The sequence below is a fragment of the Marmota marmota genome, unplaced genomic scaffold (assembly GCF_001458135.2).
Source record: "Marmota marmota marmota unplaced genomic scaffold, marMar, whole genome shotgun sequence".
Classification (NCBI taxonomy): domain Eukaryota; kingdom Metazoa; phylum Chordata; class Mammalia; order Rodentia; family Sciuridae; genus Marmota; species Marmota marmota.
Window position 1 is genome coordinate 17076143 of NW_026000101.1, and position 23032 is coordinate 17099174.

Sequence of the window (23032 nt, forward strand, 5' to 3'; positions counted from 1 at the left end):
ATATATGCATGAGTGTGAAGCGAAAGGCTGCCCAGCCCCTCTTGAAAGCTTTGTGGATCCCAGTATAGTCTCCATCATAAACTTACAGGAGCTTTAGGGGTCTCCTCCCATTAAACCTTTGTTTCTAGACCTAACACCCCCAATCCTGATTATATTGGCTACAGCAGCTTCATTACAAATGCCCAGAAAGGAAGCATAGGATCTTCTGCTTCTTGACAAAATGGCATAATAGCATTAGCCCAAGCCTCTGCACTTCCCCATTCCTGCATGGTAGCCAAATGCATGCACGGATGAGCTTATCTGGAACTTGCTAATACTCACTCGCTTTCACAAAGCCAACCCTCAGAAGCCAGGGCCCAAATGTTGATCAGAGATCCTTAGGCTCTGGCGCTCCCCTCCCCCCAGTACCGCTGAGCCATACCTCTGTAAAGAGCCTTGAGCTGGACCAAGAGGCTCCTGTCCTTTTGCACTCCCACCGAGGTCTACCTGGACAGCTCCAGCTGAGGCATTGTTCACAGGATCACAGAGAGGTGGGGTGGGGTGGAGGAGAGCTGGGATGATTTCCTAAGATCTGATTTCTGCTAATACAATGGCATCCTAGCTAATGCAGGGAGGCTGCGCAATCCCAGCCCGTCTCCTTGCTGCTGCCGCGGCTGCTGGTACTGGTGCTGCGGGTGACGTTGCTGCTAAGGGAAGGGGGGAGGGAAAGGAGCAGGCATGCCCACAGTACAGCCACTCAGCCTCCCTCCCCATCAGTCCCTCTGGGCCTGTTAGCCTAGGGAACGGGAGGGTGGAGAGAGGAGTCAGTTGAGGAGGGCAGGCGGTGCCGGAAGATGGAAGATCTCAATACAGCAAAGGAAAAATCAGGAGAGCTGGCCTGGGCCTAACTCCTCTGCAATTCTTAGGAATGTCAGGGAAATAGCCTGGGCAGAGCCTGGGAGCTTCCTTCCTTTGGCCCAGCTTTCAGACCTTAGTCAGAAACCTCTCCCCCACCCCTGCTTTTTGTCCATTTTGAATGGCTCCTTGTTTTCCAGCTTATTCCTCTCACTAGGATTCCAGACTAGCCTTAGGGTGGAGCAGTCAGTCTGGGAGGGGATTCCTGACTTCCTGAAGGGAGGCTGCAGGGACCATTCTATCAGAAGGAACTCAGTTCTTGTGGATGCCTGACCAGTCTTAGCACCAGGCTTCCTCGGGGGCTCCTCAGGCAAATGGATGGGGTCTATTTAAAAAGACTGGGCTATAAGAAGGCTTCTGTACAGAGTGATTGTGGGCCTTAGGACCAATGTGGCTGCAGGTCCCCCTCCTAATACACAGTTCGATTCAGTTCCCTAGATCTTCAGGTCTACCAGCTGAAGCAGAACTGGGCTTCTCACATACCTCAGTTTTTGGTCAGTCCTGAATTGGGTCAAAGTGGGTTTCTATGGAAGAAGAATCCTTCAGCCAGACTGAGAGGGCAGGAAGCCCATCTTCCCTGGGGAAAGGAAGGCTGAGGAAAGGGAGTGGTCTCTCTCAGGCCAGAGAAAAATTTCAGTTGTCTATAGAACTCCTGAGTTCTCCGCCCTTTTCCTGTCCAAGTTCTGGGCTAGTTCTGTGGGAATAAGAGTAGAGAAACCACAGCAAGAGCCACTTGTACAGTAAGTGGCAGCACTTTGTCCATTTCATGCCACTGCTCCCTGCTGCTATCCTTGAATATAGAGATGCTCTCAAAGTGGGCTGGGTATCCAAGCAGTATCCCTGACTACAGAGTGCCTCCCAAGGTTCCCTACAGTCATCCCTTGGTATCTGTGAGTGTGTGGGGACTAGTTCCAGTTCCTCTGTGGATATCAAAGTCTGAAAATGCTCAAATCCTCATATAAAATGGGATAGTATTTGCATCTAACTTAGGCTTACTCTCCTGTATACTTAAAGACATTTCTAGATTACATATAATACCAAATACAACATAAATGCTATATAAATAATTAGTATACTGCATTATTCAGGTAATGACAAGAAAAAAAGTCTGTACAAACCTTTCTTTTTTTCTACCAAACAATGTTCAGTGCAGACACAATTTTTCCCTCCGGAATACTGTGATCCATAGTTGGCTGAATCTGCAAATACAGAACCTACAGATCCGGAGAGCAGATACACTGTCTGGACTCCACAGTGAAGCCTTTGGATTTCAGGTCCTCAATAAAGAAGCCTTCAGAGAAACCACAGTCCAAGACCATAGCAGCTACCTCTCAGGATCCAGAAGAAATATAGTTTTCTTTCTCTTTCTTACTTCGATTTCTCCATGAAGCCTATATCCTCTGACACCAGGGTGACTAAGATGAATTATAGAAAAGAATGAAAGTGGATAAAAAGACCACTTTGGCTTGTTTGAGGGGCCATGGTCCCCTGATCCTACAAAGAAAGAAACAATGAGGAAGGGAAGAAGGGAGAGAAGCTCCTGTTCATAAAACTAACCAATATTAGCAGTCCCCTCAGGGAGGCTGAAAGGAGCAGAGATTTTGGTCACCATATTCATCTCTCCCTGAACTGGTATAGACCACTAAGAGGACTGGATAAATAGCTGTAGGCTAGGCAAAGTAGGTATTCCTGACCAAGTGCCTGGAGTTCTAGCTGCTTGTTGTGAGAATTCTCAGCCCATAGTCTTTGACCCTGAAATTTCTGTGAGGCTAAACCAACCACTCTAATGTGCCTGGGAAAGGGTTCCAGTCACCTATGGAAGGTGGCATACTTTCAGTGCTTCATTTAATTTTACCACATCACAGACCACATTGAAACCTATTTCCCAACTAAAAGAACCCCAGTTCTTATTTGTTTATTTATTTTTATTTTGAGATAAAGTCTCACTAAGTTGCCAAGGCTGACCTCAAACTTGCCATCCTCCTGCCTTGGCCTCCCTATTAGCTAGGATTATGGTCATGTGCCACCATGCCCAGCTAGGACTGCCAATTTTTTAATTGGTTCAGCAGTATCACTAAAAACAAGAGTATCAAAACAACTCTCCAAAAGCCAACAATCTATATGGCTTTTGATGAAAGATCAAATTATTTTATAGCCAGAAACAAAATACAAATACACTATAAACTTCAACAGCCTCTTAGTTTTCCCACCTGCAATTTACCTTCCAGTACTCCCAGATTCATTTTCCTAAAGCACCATCTTTCTTCAACATATCACTTCTCCTGTCCCTTGTAATGGTTTGTCATTCTCAGAAGTTGAAGCTCCTGATTTTGGCTTCCAGGGTCCTTCACCTTGGCTATCTATTCTCCTTCACCCAACCTTACTTTGAATAGCTTCAAACCTGTTTCATAAGCCCATCTCCTCTTTACTGCCTCTGTTCATTCAGATTTACACTTGGCCATCTTCAGAATTATCTTAAAATCTACAAAACTCTAAGCAACTCCTCCATCAAGTCTTCACCAATCACCTCAGAGCCAGAAATAATCAATCACTCTCTTTTCTGAACCAGTGATTTTCAGGTTGACTTCAAGACAAGAAAGCAAAATTCCCATCAAAACTGTGGCATCAAGCTGGATGCGGTGGCATACACCTGTGATTCCAGCATCTTGGGAGCTTAGGCAGGAGGATTGCAAGTTCAAAGCCAGCTTCAGCAACCTAGTGAGGCCCTAAGCAACTTAGGGAGATCCTGTCTCAAAATAAAAAGGGCTAGGGATGTGGCTCAGTGGTTAAGTGCTCCTGGATTCAATCCCTGGTACCAAAAACCAAAACAACACATACACATAAACACACACACACACACCAAAAAAAAAAAAAAAAAGNACTGTCATCACCATTTCATAAGAGAAAGCACACTGCCATTATTTTTCTAATTACATTGTGTTATAGATGCAAACATTAACAGAAACTAACAAATTATCTTTTTTTTTGTTTTGTTTTTTGGTACCAGGGATTGAACTCAGTGGTGCCCAACCACTGAGCCAAATCCCCAGCCCTAGTTTGTATTTTATTTAGAGACAGGGTCTCACTGAGTTGCTTAGCACCTCACTTTTGCTGAGGTTGGCTTTGAACTCACCATTCTCCTGCCTTAGCCTCCAGAGCTGCTGGAATTATGTGATTGTGTAAGCTTCCCTGAAGTTCAATCCTGTACAAAAAAAAAGAAAAAAAAAAAAAAAAAAGGCAGCTTAGGCCAGGTGCGTGGCACATGCCTGTAATGCCAGTGACTCCAAAAGAAATAAGTTCACAGGAGCATTATTCATAATATTTAAAAAAATGGGAACAAAACCCAACATACTCAACAGATGAAAGGATATCCACATAATGGAAAATTATTCAGCATAAAAAGGAATGAAGTACTGATGCATGCCACAACACAGATGAACCATGAAAACATTATGTTTTGTGAAAGTAAACAAACATAAAACAATCATTTTTTTTTATTCCATATATATAAAATGTCTGGGCCAGGTATATGTATAGAGATAAAAAAGCAGCAGCAGCCTTTTAAGGGGTGTTGCTTGGCTCCATAGAGGCAGAAATCTATGAGAGCCCTGTAACTGGGGGAATCTCAGGTAAACCAGAAAGCAGAGGCTATCACTGGCATGTCAACTCAGACAATCCTCTCTTTCTTTTGCCCTTTCAACAACAAAATTCTTAAAAGAATGGCCTGTTAACTCTATTCTCTCCTTCACCATTTCTTTCTTTTCTTTTTTGGTGCCACGAATTGAACCCAGGGGTACTTAACCAACTGGGCCACATCCCTAGCCCTTTTTATGTATTTTGAGACAGGATCTCTCTCAAAGTTGCTTAGGGCCTTGCTAAATTGCTGAGGCTGGCCTTGTACTTGTGATCCTCCTGCCTCAGCCTTCCAAGTTGCTGGGATTATGCATCATTTCTTAACCAGGAGAAATCTGCCTTCTTGTAATATTTGAATTGTGTAAAGCAGCTTTAATTTTTTTAACTTATAATATCTTAATTGATTTGACATGATTAGCCATCTTCTCCTACTCTAACACCATTCCTTCTGGTTTCTGTAACACTAATCCTCCTAGTTCTACTTCTTATATCTTTCTTTCCTCATTATTTAATAAAACAATTCTTGGCCCATATTCAAATGCAGACTTACAGAAAGTTTCAGATCTGAAGTCTCCTTCAACTTAAGCTGGGTTTAATACTTCCCATATCTTTGCTATTGATATAAAAAGAAAAAACATTTATTTTTTAGTTGTAGGTGAACATAATACCTTTATTTGTAGTGCTGAGGATCAAACCCAGTGCCTCACGCATGTGAGGTGAGCACTCTTCCTCTGAGCCACAACCCCAGCCCTTTGCTATTGATTTTTAAATCTTACATTCTTACTGAACTTCCAGAAGCAAATCTCCAGTAGCCTATTAAACACCAGATCCTGTCCCCATTACTATCATCCTAATTTGGTCCTGCATTATTATTGTAGTCTTCTAACTAGTTTTCTTGCTTTTCTTCTGGCTCTGTCCTCCCCCAAGTATCATATATGTTGACACAAATTTAACTTCCCCAAAGTAGTGCCTTCAATGTGTTCCTCTACTGGTAAAAAGCCATCAGTGGGCCCCTGCCATTCAAGGATAAAGCCAAATTCCTTAAGGAGGCAATCAAAGTTCATTCTTATCCTAACCATGTTCCACTGAAATCTATTCCAAATTTTTAGCGTTAGTTCATGCCACTGGGAAGATATCTGGACTGTAACCCCTATTTCTCTTGTCATTGTTTTTAAAAAAGGTTCTAGCTCAGATTCTACCATGTCTAGAAACTTTTATTTATCATGGAAGTTCTCCTGAACTTCTTCAGTACAACTCATTTAGTATCAAGCCTTGGCCATTTTATTTGACTATTTATCTATTGATAAAAGGACATTTTTAGAGAATGAGACTATGTCTTATACCTTGATAGATACTTCTGAGCACAGGATCTTAACACATAGTAGGGCACCAGTTTGTTTGATACAGCTACTGAATGATATACAGAGCAGGCTAGCTGGAACTATGTCAGCTTGCAGGTTAGCATAACCTGCAAACAGCTTATAAAATGGAGAAGAGGAAAATAAGGAAGAAAAAAACCAAAAAGCTGAGTCCTAATAAAATGCTTAGTAAATAGATCTTTAATGCCAAGATCTTAAACTCTGAACTATTCACTTTATTTATTTGCCTGGCTCCTATAAGGCTTTTGAGTTAGCAACCTTTGTCCTAAAGTAACAGTTATCCTTTTCCCTTATACCCTCATGCCCCTTGACTTACCTCATATTTACGCAATGATGTTTACTCCAGTATAACTTTTAAAAAATAAAAAATGAGAATATTCTAAATATTTTTAAAAGGCTAATTAAAGTTTACCAATATAATGGAAAATAATGAAACCATAAAAATTATGTGTACAAAGAAATGTTGCAGTAAAACAGGCTTTAGATGCCAGAGACATTAATGAACAAGGGCAAATTGTGGCAGCTGCAGTAAAACAGGCTTTAGATGCCAGGCCAAGAACATGCTACAATTGTGAACAAACAGGACATTTTAAAAGGAATTGCCCCATTGGAGGAGGGTTTAACAAAACTAGGTATCAAAGGAGTAGAATACCAGGTATTTGCCCACGATGCCGTAGAGGGAGACATTGGGCTAATGAATGCCGTTCTCAAACCACCATAGAGGGTACTCCATTATCAAAAAACGAACAAGGACCAGGTGTTTATCCACGATATCGTGGAGAAAGGCATCGGGCTCCATTGCCAAAAAATGGACAGGGGGGCCCAATGCTCCGGGGCCCAAAACCACAAATATACGGAGCACTGGAGGAACCCAGCAACCCCATCAGGGTAGTGCCCAGGACACATTGTCCATCAGATCCCTCATCAGACAAACCAGAGGGAGCGCAGGGTTGGACATCTGCGCCTCCGCCAGAGCAGTACTAACTCCAGAGATGGGAGTTCAAATCATTCCCACAGGGGTGAAAGGACCTCTTCCCAAAGGAACAGTAGGCTTATTATTGGGACGCAGCTCTTCTACTCTAAAAGGACTTATGATAAGTCCTGGGGTAATTGATCCCGATTATGAAGGTGAAATAAAAATTATAGCCAGTTCTCCAAAGGGTATATCAGTAATTTCACCAGGAGATAGAATAGCACAGTTACTAATAATACCCAGCCTACATGATAAATTTTCCAGTCGTACTGTAGAAAGAGGTTCCAAGGGATTAGGCTCCACAGGTGTAGATTGGGCTATGCTTTCTTTAAATTTAGATTCTCGCCCCATGCTAAAACTAAATATTCAAGGACATGAATTTAATGGGCTACTGGATACAGGTGCAGACCTTAGCATCATCTCTCGTCAAGAATGGCCAAAACATTGGCCATTACAACAAGCCACTCAAACGCTTCGAGGCCTAGGAGCGGCTCCAGGCCGAGAGGGAGCTGCAGGAGAGGGAGAAGGCCCTGCGGCTACAGAAGGAGCGACTGCAGAGGGAACTGGAGGAGAAGAAGAAGGAGGAGGAGCAGCGCCTGGCTGAGCAGCAGCTGCAGGAGGAGCAGGCGCGCAAAGCCAAGAAGGCGACTGGAGCCAGCAAGGGCCTGAATGTGACCATAGATGTGCAGTCTCCAGTTTGTACCTCATATCAAATGACTCCACAAGGGCCCAGGACCTACCCCAAAATCATTACAGAGGATTATGGGATGGACCTGAATAGTGATGACTCTACTGATGACGAGGCCAACCCCCGGAAGCCTATTCCCCTCTGGGCCCAAGGCGCCCAGCTCTCACAGACTTTCATCTCTCAATACTTTAACCCACCGGACACTAAGGAGCTTTTTGGACCCATTCTCCCGCTGGACTTGGAGGACATCTTCAAGAAGAGCAAGCCCCGCTACCACAAGCGCACCAGCTCGGCTGTCTGGAACTCGCCGCCCCTGCAGGGCACCAGGACCCCTGGCATCCTGGTCCACAATCTGAAGAAGTACTGAAGCAGGCCCATGGCATTGAAAAAAGCTTATAAGTTAATAAGAAGTAGAATATTAAGTTATACAGAGTTTTGTTTTCTGCATTATTGTGAATGAGATACTATGAGGAACTCTTACAATGAAAAACACTAGGTCCCATATAGTACATATTTTTAAGCACTTCAGTGCTCACAGTAAATAGGAGAAATCTCCAAGGCTACTCTCCCAAACCCCCAAAAGGATGAAAAATCATAAACTGTGTAATAAGAAGGGTTCCTTGTGGGCCTGAACTAAAAGCATCATTGCTGTTAGGAAGACAAGCCTTGGACCATTGGAAAGGTAAGGGAACTAAATCTGAGACTCCTGCATTAAACTGAGACCCCTGAAGGAAGTTCAAGTGATCTAAGTTTGGTGGTGCCCCATATCTCTTAGCAGAAGGAGACAAAGCTCCTCTGAAGGAAAATATCTCCCAACTTAAGCCCACAAATTCTCAAAATTAAAAAGCATGCAAAAATTAGTTTATAATGTGAAGACAAGAAACCATAAGTGAATAATAAACAATAAAATAATTGATTTAGACTGCTAGGACTTCAAATGTAAAAAAGCCACATATAGCTGGGTGTGGTGGCACATTCCTGTAATCCCAACAATTCAAGAAGCTGAGGAAGGAGGATTTCAAGTTTTGAGACCAACGTCAGCAATTTAGCAAGGCCCTCAGGATTTAATGCCCATAATCCCAGAGGTTTGGGAGGCTGAGGCAGAACAATGAGAGTTCAAAGCCAGCCTCACCTACTTAGGGAAGTCCTAAACAACTCATCAAGACCCTGCTCTAAATAAAACATGAAAAAGGGCTGGGGATTGGCTCAGTGGTTAAGTACCACTGGATTCATTCCTGGTACAAAAAAAAAAAAAAGCACCAATAAATGAATGAAAAAAAGTAATTGTTTCAGTTGTCTATAAGTTAAATTTGTTTATGTGAATCAATAATAGTTTGAAAATGATATAATAGCTATTGGTATGTTGTGTGATCCTGGGTCTAGCTTTTCCTTACCCTCACTTCCTGTAGAATGGTGATAAAAGTTAACACCTACAACATTAAAGAATTAATCCTATTGAATATTTAATATTGTGTCTGACATACAGTAAATATCAATAATTGTAATATACATTATCATCAAGTGATAAGAAAAAAAGCCCCACAAACAAGCCTTACAACTGACTAAAATGGGACAGCAACCTTTGGTAAACCTGAATAGACTGAATAAGGGTCCCTCTCTCCACTCCTCAATTCCAACACTCTTCAGAACTCAGTGACTACATGATAACTTTCTTAAGTAACTGAGAAATTTAGGAGTGGTGAAAATAAAGCACATATGAACACAACCATTGGCTACTGAGTACTTCTATGCCTGGACCAAGCTATTTTAGGGGAAGTCAGTAGGCTAAAAAAAGGATGTGGAGCCTAAGGAGAGAGAGAGAGAGAGAGAGAGAGAGATCCTTCGATAGATTTGAAGAGGAACCTACTCAAAAGTGTGTATGAAAGTACTTTATGTGTATGAAACTACACATTTTACAGAAAAGTAAAGCATTGTTCTTACTCTTTAAAAATGCTAGGAACTAAGCTGGGCGTGGTGGTGCATGCCTGTAATCCCAGAGGCTAAATAAAATACAAAATAGGGCTGGGGATGTGGCTCAGTGGTAAAGTGCCCCTGAGTTCAATTCCCACTACCAAAAATAATGCTAGGAATTGGGGCTGGGGCTGTAGTTCAGTGGTAGAGTGCTTGCCTAGCATGTGTAAGGCACTGGGTTCAATCCTCAGCATCACATAAAAATAAATAAATAAAATAAAGTTCATCTACAACTAAAAATTATTTTTTAAAAAATGGGGAACTCTTGGGCTGGGGACGTGGCTCAGGTGGTGGCGCGCTCGCCTGGCATGTGCAGGGCACTGGGTTCGGTCCTCAGCACCACATAAAATAAAATAAAGATGTTGTGTCTGCCGAAAACTGAAAAATAAATATTAAAAAAAATGGGGAACTCTTTTCTTAGAGTTATATATTGGATCTGTCCTTATAACTTAGGAGGATCAAAAAGAAAAAAAAAATCTGTTTAGGACTTGAGCAGACTGCAGTGGTGGCAGAACCACAATCTTGTATGTAAAACTTCAAAGAAAAGATATGTATCTATGAAGTTTGAAGTTTTAATAAACAGAGTAAAGGTATACCCTTGCCATCTCTCAAAAATTACTTTCAACAAAAACAACAAAGGTGGGCTGGGGATGTGGCTCAAGCGGTAGCGCACTCTCCTGGCATGCGTGCGGCCCGGGTTCGATCCTCAGCACCACATACAAACAAAGATGTTGTGTCCGCCGAGAACTAAAATAAATAAATAAATAAATATTAAAAAAAAAAATTAAAAAAAAAAAAAAAAACAGCAAAGGAGAACAAATATTAGACACAAAACCAGTGCATACAGAGAGAGATGCTATCAAAGATTCAAATAGATTCACCTCTGAAGAATCCTAGAATGACTCAGGAATTAGAGACCAAGTACTCTGAAAGTAGGGTGAAGTACTAAACAGTTAAAAACCAGGATGTTGGTTCAAGTCTAGAAGCGGCAATTTAAGACTCCCAATCCCCACCATCTACCCTACACTGTCAGGAGATGGACCCCTCTCCTGCTCCCAAAGGGAACTGGAGATTTTCCAGAGAAGTTTAAATGGAACTAGGTTAGACTCAGGAAAACAAGGCACAGAAGTAAGAATGAGGGGCCAAAATGGAAATTGGAGAAGTGAAAGTCTCCATTGGAGAATTCCTAGACTCCTTTCTATTTCAGGAGAATACCAATAGCTAAACTGATTTATTCTACCCTTAGCCCTGGCAGATAACTTCTCCATAGAAACTCAATTAACCCAGAGAAGACTATCAGATACAGATTTCTGGGTGTTCCCCCATGAGAAAGCCAGCTTGCTGCAGATGCCCTCCATACAAATTCACCAGCTAATGTGCCTATTCACTCCCACAAGATTTCCAGTCAGGTTTTTAATACTTGATTCTTAAATATTAATCAGTAGCTAGATTACCAAACTTTCAAAGACAGCCTCTAAAAGAAAGTAGAACAAAAACAGAAAGCAGGAGTCCAAGAGAAATAGACACAATGCAGAGAAGAAAAAAACAAAACCCAACTCAGGAGATTATTTGGTCACTTTATTGATAATGCTAACTTTGAACCTTTGATTATGACAGTATCTGCCAGGCTTCTCCATTGTGAAGTTACCATGTTCTCCTTTGTAATTAATAGGTAACCTATGGGGAGATTACTTTCAGACTGTGTCCTGTTCCCCAGCATGTTTTCTTCTAGTTCTTTTTAACAGTCATTGATAATTATTATCCAAATTAGTCAATTACTACGATGGCTGAACATGAAAAATTTCTCTTTACTATTCCTTGTACATTTATTAGTTGGCATTTTAATATAAAAAATATTTTCCTTTTCCTTCCTTTCTTTTTTTATTTATTTGGTATAAGTATGGATTTTTTTTTTAACTCAGTGAGTCACAATCCATTATTGGTATTGATTTTGATGCTCACACTGTCCCAGATTTGGTACTATTTGGCTTTTTTTTCTTCATTGTGAAGACCTTTATGGTTAGGTAGATATCTTATAAAAATAAGTCATTTTGGAATAATTTTAGATTTACAGAATTTACACAAAGGGAGTTCAGAGTTTCTGCACATCTTTTTTTTTTTTTTGGCTCTGGGAATTGAATTCATGTGTGTTCTACCAGTGAGCTACATCCTTAGCCCTTTTAATTTTATTCTGAAACAGGGTCTCACTAAGTTGCCCAGATTGGCCTCATATTTACTTTTTATTATTGATGGACATTTATTTCATTTATTTATATGTAGTGCTGAGAATCAAACCCGGTGCCTCACACATGCTAGGCAAGTGCTCTACCACTGAGCTATAATCCCATCTCTGGGCCTAGAATTGTGATCTTCCCACCTCATCCTCCTGAGTAGCTGGATTATAGGTATGTGCACCACAACTGGTTTTTTCTGTACATCCTTTAATTCCTTACTGTTAGCATACGTACCTCCTACATAATTGTGGTACAAACGTTAAAACAAAGAAATGAACACTGAGGGGCTGGGGATGTGGCTCAAGCGGTAGCGCGCTTGCCTGGCATGCATGCGGCCCGGGTTCGATCCTCAGCACCACATACAAACAAAGATGTTATATCCGCCGAAAACTAAAAAAAATAAATATTAAAAAGTTCTCTCTCTCTCTCTCTTTAAAAAAAAAAAAGAAATAAACACTGAGTATATTACTACTAATTAAACTTGTAGATTTTTTTGAATTTGGCAAATTTTCCCACTAATGTCCCTTTTCTGTTATTTAGCTTTACAAATAACTTAATACATTATAACTTTTATAAAACATGTAAGTTAATTAAAGATAAAAAAATAGAGCAAACCACCTCCCAAATATAGATGTGTATTGGAGGCTGCTGATAAACAGTTAGATGGTACAACAAGTGTATCTCAGCAGAGAAAAAGATCTTCATTTTTCCATAATCAAGACACTGAGTGGTTTGGAAACTTCCAGACAGGTAATTTGTAACAAAAAGAAAACAGATAAGAAATATAAGATCTTAGTAAATAGTCTCTGGTCTTTTCTAATAAGCACTCAAGCTGACCTTTCACTTCAAGACACTTCTTTAGAAATTTATAGGGGTACTTTCTTTGGATTAACCTAGGCAGGTATCCTTTACATCAGCAACAAGTGGCCATGGTTTCACTTCAGACTGTGTGATTAATTCCAGTAGCCAAGATCAGAAATGGTCAAATTAAAACAAATCCAAATTAATTATGATAAGCTGTACTTTCTTTCCTGAACTAGAAACATTCTGGAGTTATTAATTAATATCACTTAGTGAGTCACTAATCAACCAAGTAAGCCACAAGCATCTACTATTGCATTCCGCTATGTCTAAGGCACTGGCTGATGTTCAGAAGTAACAGTCCAATTTGAAGGAGTAATAATTTTGTTAAAATCATTGTCAATATGCTTCTTGAGGGGGCCAGTGGATGCTTTCTCCACCAGGGCAACCATTTGATTCCCTCCTTAGCTCAACTAACTGTACCCATTTGGAGGCAGAGGGTTCACTCAGATGACCTCTTAAGGTCCCTTTCAGGACTAATTATAAACTAAGCCAAAATAAAGAGGACATTTCAGGATGTGAGAAGAGGGTTAGAGTGGTGGTTTCAAAAAAAATTATTTTTTTTCCAGCCCAAATACATAAAATAGCTACTCTGATTGAAGCAGGGGAAGTGAAGGCTCTGTACACTCTGACTCCCTTTCCCCCACTCTGGAGACCCACAAAGGCATCTTTTTTTGTTTGTTTGTTACTGAAGATTAGACTCAGGGGTGCTTAACCACTGAGCCACATCCCTGACCCTTTTTTTGTATTTTATTTAGAAACAGGGTCTCACTGAGTTGCTAAGTGCCTTGCTAAGTTGCTAAGACTGGCTTTAAACTTAGGATCTTCCTGCTTCAATCTCCAAAGTTGCTGGGATTATAGGCATGTGCCACTGTGCCTGATCCTCAAAGGCATCCTGAAGGGATGCTATGGCTTATTAGATCCTGGGCAAAGGCAAAGGCAAAAGCAGCACTGAGCATGGTTTGTTGGGGTTGGGAATACAGGAAGAGAAACAAATGATTTACTGACAGAAATCATCTCTTCTCTTTCTTTGTGGCTGCTAAACCAAGTGTTTATAAAATAATATTGGTTAACTTCACTAATAGCATACTTAATTTTTTTTTAGAGAGAGAGAGAGAGAGAATTTTTTTTTTAATATTTATTTTTCAGTTTTCGGCAGACACAACATCTTTGTTTGTATGTGGTGCTGAGGATCGAACCCGGAGCCGCACGCATGCCAGGCAAGCGCGCTACCGCTTGAGCCACATATCCCCAGCCCCAATAGCATACTTAATTTTCCAGAACATAAATAAACTTTGTCCTGTACATGAACTCAGGAAAGTCAGCTTGTATAATCACCCTCCAGCTATCAAAGTTCTACATCTTTAGATGCCATGAAATTAGACAGAAGCTCTGAGTTTTCTACAAGATAAGTACTTCTCTGTGAAATACGGGAGAGTTGCTGAAAAAATTTGGATAGTTAAGAAGTGGTAGTAACAGGGACTTTTGTGACATCTGAGCCTGAGTTGTAAAAAAGAGAACAAACAAGCTGTTTGATGTCTGCGCACCTGGCTATAGCCTCAGGAGTCTGATTTCTACAAATGAAATGGCAGCCAACACCCAGGAGGTCATCAGTCTTTCCCTGGGGTAGAGTATAGCTGTTCTTCACTCAGGCTAGTTTCTAACTGGTTTCATGTTATTTTGGTCTCCAAGTAAGGCTGGGCAGCATTCTGGGAGTGTGCTGGAAGGGTCTAGGCTGAAGGCTGTCCCAGACACACCAGCTGCTTCCTATTTAGGATCCCTAATATAGTGTCCTCTTTTGAAGCACAGAAGATGCTTTGCTTTAGACTTCTTACCTATGTTGTACAAAAGTCCACCCCACCCCTAAAAGTCAAATATAGACACCTTGGAAAAAGCCTAAAGCAAATGGGCTCTTCCCTAGGACTACCTAGTGTGGGCCTACTTTCTTTTCCCCAGGTCTGTTTTCTCCCTTATGAACTGAAAATTTGCAGACACCTTTAAAAAATATCACTGACAGAGAACAGCTTGGGCAGAATCCTCAACAAGTTCCAAGCCTTTTACTTCCTAGGCTCAGCAGTGCCTCAAGCTCCCAAGGCTCCATTCAATGAATGGAGACTGCAGCACTAGGAAATTATAGCTAGGAAAGAACAGGCTAGAAAATACTGACCCTCATTGCAAAGGATGGCTTTCTTTTATTCCATAAAAATTGGGAAAAAACTAGCTTTGTTCCAGGGTCTCTTTCTGTCCAAAAGGGACTATTCCTAGAGAAAAAAAAAACTTCTTTTTTTCCACAGGACAAGTCAGAAAGTGGATGCTTTCTCCACCAGGGCAACCATTTGATTCCCTCCTTAGCTCAACTAACTGTACCCATTTGGAGGCAGAGGGTTCACTCAGATGACCTCTTAAGGTCCCTTTCAGGCCTAATTATAAACTAAGCCAAAATAAAATCTGAAGCCCCAGGGAGGTTCCTGTGCAAGGTGTTAATAAACACTCTCTTTCTCACCCTCCTGCATTCCAGCATGACTGTGTGGACACATACGCTCCCAAGTGTCTGGTTTCTAACTGCTACGGTTTTAATTCCCTAGAGACTGAGAATTTGCTGTAGATCTTATTTCTTTTGAGGATGTATGTTATGGGGAGAGGGGACTATAGGGAATTAGGAAGATTTAGTTCCTACCTTGACAGTCAGAGCTCTTCAGATGAGGGGACTGAGAATGCAGCAGAGACCACGTAGACCTCTCAATGCTACGTGTAGCCGAGCAGCAGGGAACAGGAAAACACAGAGATCAGAGGTGGATGCTCAAAGCCCCAGCTTGGCCTGCTTTTGCTTGCAGGACAGTTTTCAAGAATGTGTTTTGCAGGAGTAAGGTGGTTGGAACACAAAAGACTCCTATGCTGCTTCTTAACTGCTCAGTGTGGTTAATACCTTGCTTACTCTTTGGTTGATCCTTTTGGCTTTTGGGCTCTAGGAAGTAAAGTCAGAGTGTTCTCTGCTCTCCCTCCCTCTAGACAGTGGATGAAACATGTAGGCTGGTAAGCTGCTATCCAATCAGTTTGTCCAAAGCTGTAAATAAAAGGGCACATATGCACTGAGAAGTAGGTTATGAGAAGAATCTGGATTGAATTACACAAGCCAGTTGTGGGTCCAGGGTGGGGGAGGTAGGATAAAGTGAGAGGGAAGCGTAGCTGCCTTTCAAGGAAATCTTTTCATTAGGGCACCCTTCCCTCATCATGACCACAAGAAGCCATCAAAGCCTTGCTCCTCTAGGGAACCAAGTTCTGATCTGGCAATGTTCTCAGCAGGGGGTCATGATCCTGTGAGTACTGTCAGTCTGTCAGAGTCAAACCCTTTTCCTGGAGGTGTCCTTAATTTCCAATAGACTTTAGACAGTCACCAGGCTTGGTAAAAGCACTTGCCTTGCTAGCAAGTGGCAGCAGAAACCATTTTTATGCACCAATAACTCAATATTAAGTTATAAGATTAAAGTAAGCAAATATTTTTTGTTAACTCTTTTTTTCTTCCCATAGTAACAGGGATTGAAACAAGAAGTGCTCTACCACTGAGTAACATTCCCAGTCCTTGTTTTTATTTTTTAATTTTGAGACAGGGTCTCATTAAATTGCTAACACTAGCCTGGAACTTGCTATCCTCCTGCTTCAGCCTCCCGAAGCACTGAGATTACAAGCAGGTGCCACTGAGCCCAGTTTGTTTTTTGTTTTTTTTGTTTTTTTACACCAGGGATTGAACCCAGAGGTGCTTAACCACTGAGCCACATTCCCAGCCCTTCTTATCTTGAGATAAGGTCTTGCTAAATTGCTAAAAGTGGCTTTGAACTTGAGATCCTCTTATCTCAGCCTCCTGAGCCACTGGGATTATAGGCGTGTGTCACCAAGCCCGGCTCCAGCTTGTTTTTGTTTATTTTTAAATTTTTAAAAAGCAGGTGGCTGGAGTTTGGCCAGTTCTTGAGGCTTCGGGAGCCTATGTTCTATAAAGTTCATAGCACGGATTTGGTGTAAAGATGGGCCTGGCCTTAAACCTAACACATGACTTGCCAGCTATGTAACTTTGGGAAATCAGTAAACCTCACCAAACCTGAGGTCTTTCAGCTGTAATACTGGCATATTTTCCCTCAAAGGTTTGACGGAGAATTAAATAAGATACTATATGTAATACCTGACACATGATTAGTGCTCAGTAATAAGTCCCTAATATTATTATACCGCTGGCAGAGGAAAGAGTCCTTTCCTCTCTCCCAGTTTTAAAGACTCCAGGTCTAGAAAATCGGGGAGCAAAAAATCTCTTTTTGGAGCTGTGGCTCAGTGGTAGAGTGCTCGCCTGGCATGTGTGAGGCACTGGGTTTGATCCTCAGCACCACATAAAAATAAAAAATAAAATAAAGGTACTGTGTCCATCTACAACTGGAAAAAAAAAAAGTCAAAGGAATAGAAAGAAAGTCATATTCTCTTTTTTCCCCTGCTCTACACTAGGCCTGAATCAGTCATCTTATGCTCATTATACTCTAGACTGGTAGCTGGCGCTGGGAGCCTCAGGCTCTTGCAGACTAAAGACACTATAGGACTCCATCTCATACCTGTTGTAGGTATGAGCCCAGACTGATGCTGCTTCTCCTGGGGCCCCAGATCACATCCCAGGAGGTGAAGGGGAGGAACACTCTGATCCCAAGATGGCAGGATAGGTCTGACCAGGCTGTTGTCTGCCCATCACAGCTGCCTGTGAGGCCTATAGACTAATAATAGCAACTCTGATGCCAATGGATTAAGACAGATCGTAGGAGGTGTTTATTTTTACACTCTGGCGTCAGTATCAAGTTCTACTGGTTACTGCCCAAATGTAGGACAGCTTCCTGCTATAGGAGTGGCCTCAGGCTTCTCCAGGTTGCTAAGTTGGATTCTGGAGGAAGCCAGCTTTGTTGAAAATCAGTTTAGCATTAACAGTGACAGGGAAGGGGAAGAAACAGAGCTTTCATGGGTCCAGGTATCTAGTCCCAACTCTTTGGGACCAGATGGACCTCAAATTGAAAACTTTTGCTCACAGCATTCTTCAGAGTCTTGTACAAAAGATCTAACACATTGTTTTAGTCAGGGCACTCATACGCCCACTCACAAACTGGTTGCATTGAAATGATGAATAAAATCAAGGAGAGACTGCCATTGAACCAACCAAAAGCAGACCCTTTCACAAGTCCCAGAGTAGTACAGAGTGTGTTAAGATGAAAAAGAAAAGTCTGCTTGGAGAGTTTTATAAGATATTTGAGACAAAGAATGGGTTAAGCTGGTCCTCAATTGATTTGCATAGTTTTTAGCAGGAATATAAAATTCCTTGAAAATTTGTGTCACCAGAGTTTCTTTCCTAGACATTCATTACACAATAAGATTAAACCACCAAGAAATCAGCCATCATTTGGCCAAGAGCCAGTGCCCAGATGATCCCTCCTGAAAGATTCTTTGTCCCCCAAGGGCTAGGATCCTAAGAACTGTATACTCTGACCATAGCATCTGGAACTCTATGGATATCCCAATTACCTCCCTGAAAGGCAACTCCTGACACATTTTTTTACTTGTTCCATTAGGCAGATAGGAGCGTGAGGAGGCTGGCAGCTGGAGAGCTGATGTAAATAGATGTAGACTGGCCTATGGGACTGTGTACACAGCAGACTTCTTTGGAATGACAAGAATGTACTACACACCAGGTAGGAATGTTGAAGTGCAAAGAAAGCAGTCATGCACACAGAAACAATAACTCTGTCATCTTCCTGACAGTGGCTGACTCACAACCATCATCAGTGACACAACATACCAATACTTTGAGGAGCTAGGGTGCTGGCAGAAAGGTAGGCTAGTGAACCACTCATTCAATACATTATTTTTGTGTCATTCAAGGTTTATCTACCTGGTCATCAGAAAAACAATGTAGCCCCAAAGCAATGAGATCTGATCACTAGTGATAAAGAAGTTTGATCTCAGTTCTATCTGGAAGCTACCCATGCCTAAGACAGTGGCAGGATGGCCAAGAATAGAAACACTGCTTTCATTCTTGGCTTCTTCCCTGGCTTGCTGGGTCATCTGGGGCAGGGTACCTGCCTTTTCAAGCTCTTTTACTTCCTTGAAAAGGGTCTAATTGTATACATCTTCTGATATTGTAGCAACAAAAAATATTTGAAAAATAAAAACAAATAACAGGAAATGTAAACTCTATCAAATCCTTTAAGTAAAGTATTTCAGAAATAGAACTGTCATTCATGTATGTAAGTAGAGAGCCCTGGCTGCCTCCTGGGGTTTTCCTTCTTCTAAGTCACAGTGATGTTGGGAAGTAGTCCTAGTCTGTCCATTAAGGTCCAATGCCTTTCTTTCAGGCCTATAATCCCTACCTCTGATTTGAGGAACATGTGCAATAGGAATCTGCTTATGGAGACATAAGAAATTGACTTCCATTAGTTTATATTAGAAAAGGAAGAAACAGCTGAGTGTGGTGGTATATGCTTGTAATCCATCGACTTGGGAGGCTAAGGCAGGAGGATTGAAAGTTTAAGGCCAGCCTCAGCAACTTTGCAAGGCCCTAAGGACTTAGTGCCCAAAATAAAAAATAAAAATGTCTGGGAATGTAGCTCAGTGGTAAAGCATCCCTGGGTAGGAACATGGTAGCAAAAAGAAGCATCCTCTTGCTCTATCCAGGAGTCACAAACTGAATTATCCCATATGGGGGGCCCAGTATTCCAATCTGAGGCATATATCCCACTGATACAGCATCAGCAACAGGACTTACTGAACTTAGCCTAAAAGGTCTGAGAAAGCAACACCAATGAAGGGACGTATGCCACTGCTCAGTAAGAACAAAGGCAATACTGTGTTCTAAGCCCAACACAAGCCTTTGGTCTTGCTAGCCTGGCAATTCAGTATGGGGTTAGTTGGCCAGGTCTCCAGAACTATTCTTCATTGATGCTGACACCTCTTTCTGCCAGTGCCTATCCTGGGATTTAAAACAGACATCTAAAACTCCTGCAGGGTCTGATGAGACCCACCTCCTTTTAGAGAAAAGGCCTCTGGATCAGGGATCAGCAAACTCAAAAGATCAGAGAATAGATATCTACGTTTTGTGGGCCACATTGTTATGCCATATATTCTTTTTCTTATGTTTTGTTGTAAATTGACAATGTATATGTATTTATGGAATAAAAAGCAATGTTCTGATTTATGAATACAATGTGGAATAATTAAATCAAGCTAATTAACACACACACATACACACACACATATATATATCCTCAAAAAGATATATATCTCTTTATATAAAGAGATATATATCTTTATATAAAGAGTATATATCTCCTCAAAAACTTATCATTTTTGTGGTAAGAACATCTGAAATTTAATAATTTGGGAATGTAAAAAACAGCTGGGCACAGTGGCACATGCCTGTAATCCCAGTGGCTCAGGAGGCTGAGGCAGGAGGATCAAGGGTTCAAAGTCAGCCTCAGCAATAGCAAGGTGCTAAGCAACTCAGTGAGACCCTAACTCTAAATAAAATACAAAATAGGGCTGGGGATGTGGCTCAGTAGTCGAATGCCCCTGAGTTCAATCCCCGTTACCAAAAAAACAAAAAGCTATCCATCCTCTCTTCTAATTCCTACAACCAGTGCTGTAATTTAAGGCCCTCTCTCAAGACTTCTTTCAAGGGCTAATAATTTAGTCTTTGTGCAAAAATTCCTATGAGCCAAAAATTGAGATAATTGCTAGCAATATAGTGGTGAATAATGCAGCAGTATCCTAGTCCTCAAAGAATTTACCATCTAGCGAAGGAAGGCAGACAAACCACTGTACAAATAAAAATACCATTATAAGCTGTGATAAATACCACAAATAAAAAGTATAGGATAATGAGAGGATCTGATTAAGAGAGTGGGTCAGGGAAGGTCTCTGGCAAAATGATGTTTAAGCTTAGTGTTGCAAGAAAGTTGAAGAGATGAAGAATGAGGAACAACATACCTCAATGCCAAAGAAAAAGGAACTGTCTGACCATTTGGAAAATTAGATTGGGAGGAATACAGATTTGCTAAAGAATTTGGGCAGAACTAGGGACAAATACATAGAAGACTAAACAAACCAAAAGACAGTCATGTATTACAAGTTATGTTACAAATTATGTAGTAATAATACGGGTTCATACATTACCCTATTTGACTTCCTAACCACATGCACATAAATTAACTTGATAAAATGTCTCTTTATTTAAAGATAAATTCCCTGACCCCACATTATTGTTCTGTCCTCTCCAATAGCCAGCCTTCATTGGCCAACCATGCTGTCTCCACTTACTTGATTTTCTATTCACTTTTTCTTTTTGGTAGTACTGGGGGTTGAACCCAGAGGCACACTACCATTGAGCTACACGCCTACCTCTTTTTATTACTTACTTTGAGATAGGGTCCTACTCTGTTGCCCAAACTTTTGATCCCTCTCCTTAGCCTCCTGAGTCACTGGGANTTACAAAAAAAAAAAAAAAAAAAAAAGTAAAAAACACTCTCAGTTTGTGGGCCATATGAAAACACCCTGGCATAGGCCACATTTTGCTGACCCCTACTCTAGACATTAAAGGTCTCATTAGTCAAGGTCTGTATCTCAAAATTCTGATCCCAGAAGATGTTCTTTCCTCTTCCTGCAGGGCTGTGGCAGACATTTCAGAGGCAGCTCCCTGCTAAGGAGCCACTGAGGAATGTAAAGGAAGAATCCTGAGGTTATTTGTATTGGGTCTGACAGACTGGCTAATTTCCCTCACATAAAGTACTTCAAAAGCATCTCTGGAATTTAGCAGTAATGCAGTAAGCATTATCAGAATGAACTATAAACCATCTTTATTTTTCTATTTCTGCTTAACAATACTATTACATGATTCTACAAGACATTTTTTCCCCCTGCCCTCAGGTTCCAAATCCATACCTTAATTGGCTTATGCCCCAACCCCTCCCCTACTTCCATATGTGGTACGAATGTGGATAGTAAGAAAACCATTAACAGGAAGATGGGCTTGGACGTGATAAATATCGATGAAAGGTTTGAGGCTAGGGGAGAGTTCATTTTGAGCAAAGATGAAGGGGAGACTGTGAATGGAGGTGCTATCACAAGTAGTTACAGGCTTTGTAAACAGGAACCAAAATGCTATAGAAGCAACCTAAGAACAATGTACAAATGGTTATAAATCTTTGGAGGAAAACCTCTCAATGTGCCACGAGATAGAAGGAAATAAATGACTTCTTGCAAATAACAAATACTTATAATAATATTAGCTATTTTTATTATGCTACCAACTATACTAGATGTTTGTCATAAATGCATTTCTAATCTTTACTATAACTATGCAAAGTAGATAGTATCACTGCTGTTTGGAGTTAAAATCTCTTAAAGAGATTAACTTTATCCAAGATCACAGAGCTTCAAATTAGAAGAGTTGGGCTTGGATTTCTTGCCTGACTCTCAAAGCCCTTGCTAATATCTGTGGTAGAGATTAAGCAAATGCCTTAATTTGTACCTTCTTTGGATTTTGTTCTAAATAGCAGCAATATGTTTGGTCTACCCTCTTCTATAATCAGAATATTAATGAATGATAAGATACTTACAATCACAAATATGGCAATTTTACATGATAGTGATTCAGATTAAATTAGTATAGCTATATTGATACTTGTGCTGGGGATTTATCTGAACTAAATTGTTTATTCTTCACAATAATAAGATTTAAATGTTATTGTTAGCTGCCAATGAATTATCCACTCTCCTTTTCACTTTTAATTTAATAGAACCTTGGTATTTGGCTGGATTTGATGCTGCCCAATTAAAATTCTACATTTCCATCTCTCTTACAGTGGGAGTGGCCATTTTACTAAGCTACAATATAAATGCTGTGTGGACTTCTTGGCAGTCCCTTTATGATGAACAGAGTGCATCCTTTTCCTATCCTGCTGCTAGTAGGGTATGAGTGATCATAAAGATGGCCTAAGGATAGCAGAGGAAAAATCAGGAAGGAGCCTGGGTCTCAAATGACTATGAAGCTGCCAGGGCTGGCTGTATTTGTTGCTTTTGCTGAGAAAAAAAACTTCCAACTTATGTTAAGTCATCAATTTTGAGTTTTGGTTACTTATGTCATTTTCTACTTTATACATCCTACTGTATTCCAATGATCATCAAGTATTACTGATTCTATTCACCCTTCTCTATCCCTACAGACTAAAGACCAACCTATAATTATTACTTGACTAAATTTCTACATTAACCTTGAAATTGATCTCCTTTTGGAGTTATCCTTTGAAGATGAAGTCTATTTACATCAGCCTCTTTAAACGCCTTTAAAGAATAATTTATCATGTATTTTAAAATAGCTAGTAGA

At 40.8% G+C, this 23032-nt stretch overlaps 1 protein-coding gene across 5 annotated transcripts in view; it reads right to left on the reverse strand.

Moving 5' to 3' along the window:
* The window catches only part of Rusc2 (RUN and SH3 domain containing 2), a 45896-nt gene that overhangs the window by 22027 nt on the left and 837 nt on the right, over positions 1–23032 (reverse strand). The window contains exon 1 of one of the 5 annotated variants that reach the window (XM_048783414.1): positions 4028–4046. The exons of 1 other annotated variant lie outside the window; for it this stretch is intronic. The gene's annotated coding sequence lies outside the window, so the exon portion shown is untranslated. Of the gene's footprint in view, positions 1–421; positions 973–4027; positions 4047–23032 lie in introns of those variants that run through there. 3 more of the 5 variants (XM_048783416.1, XM_048783412.1, XM_048783417.1) reach the window with 3 other exon arrangements.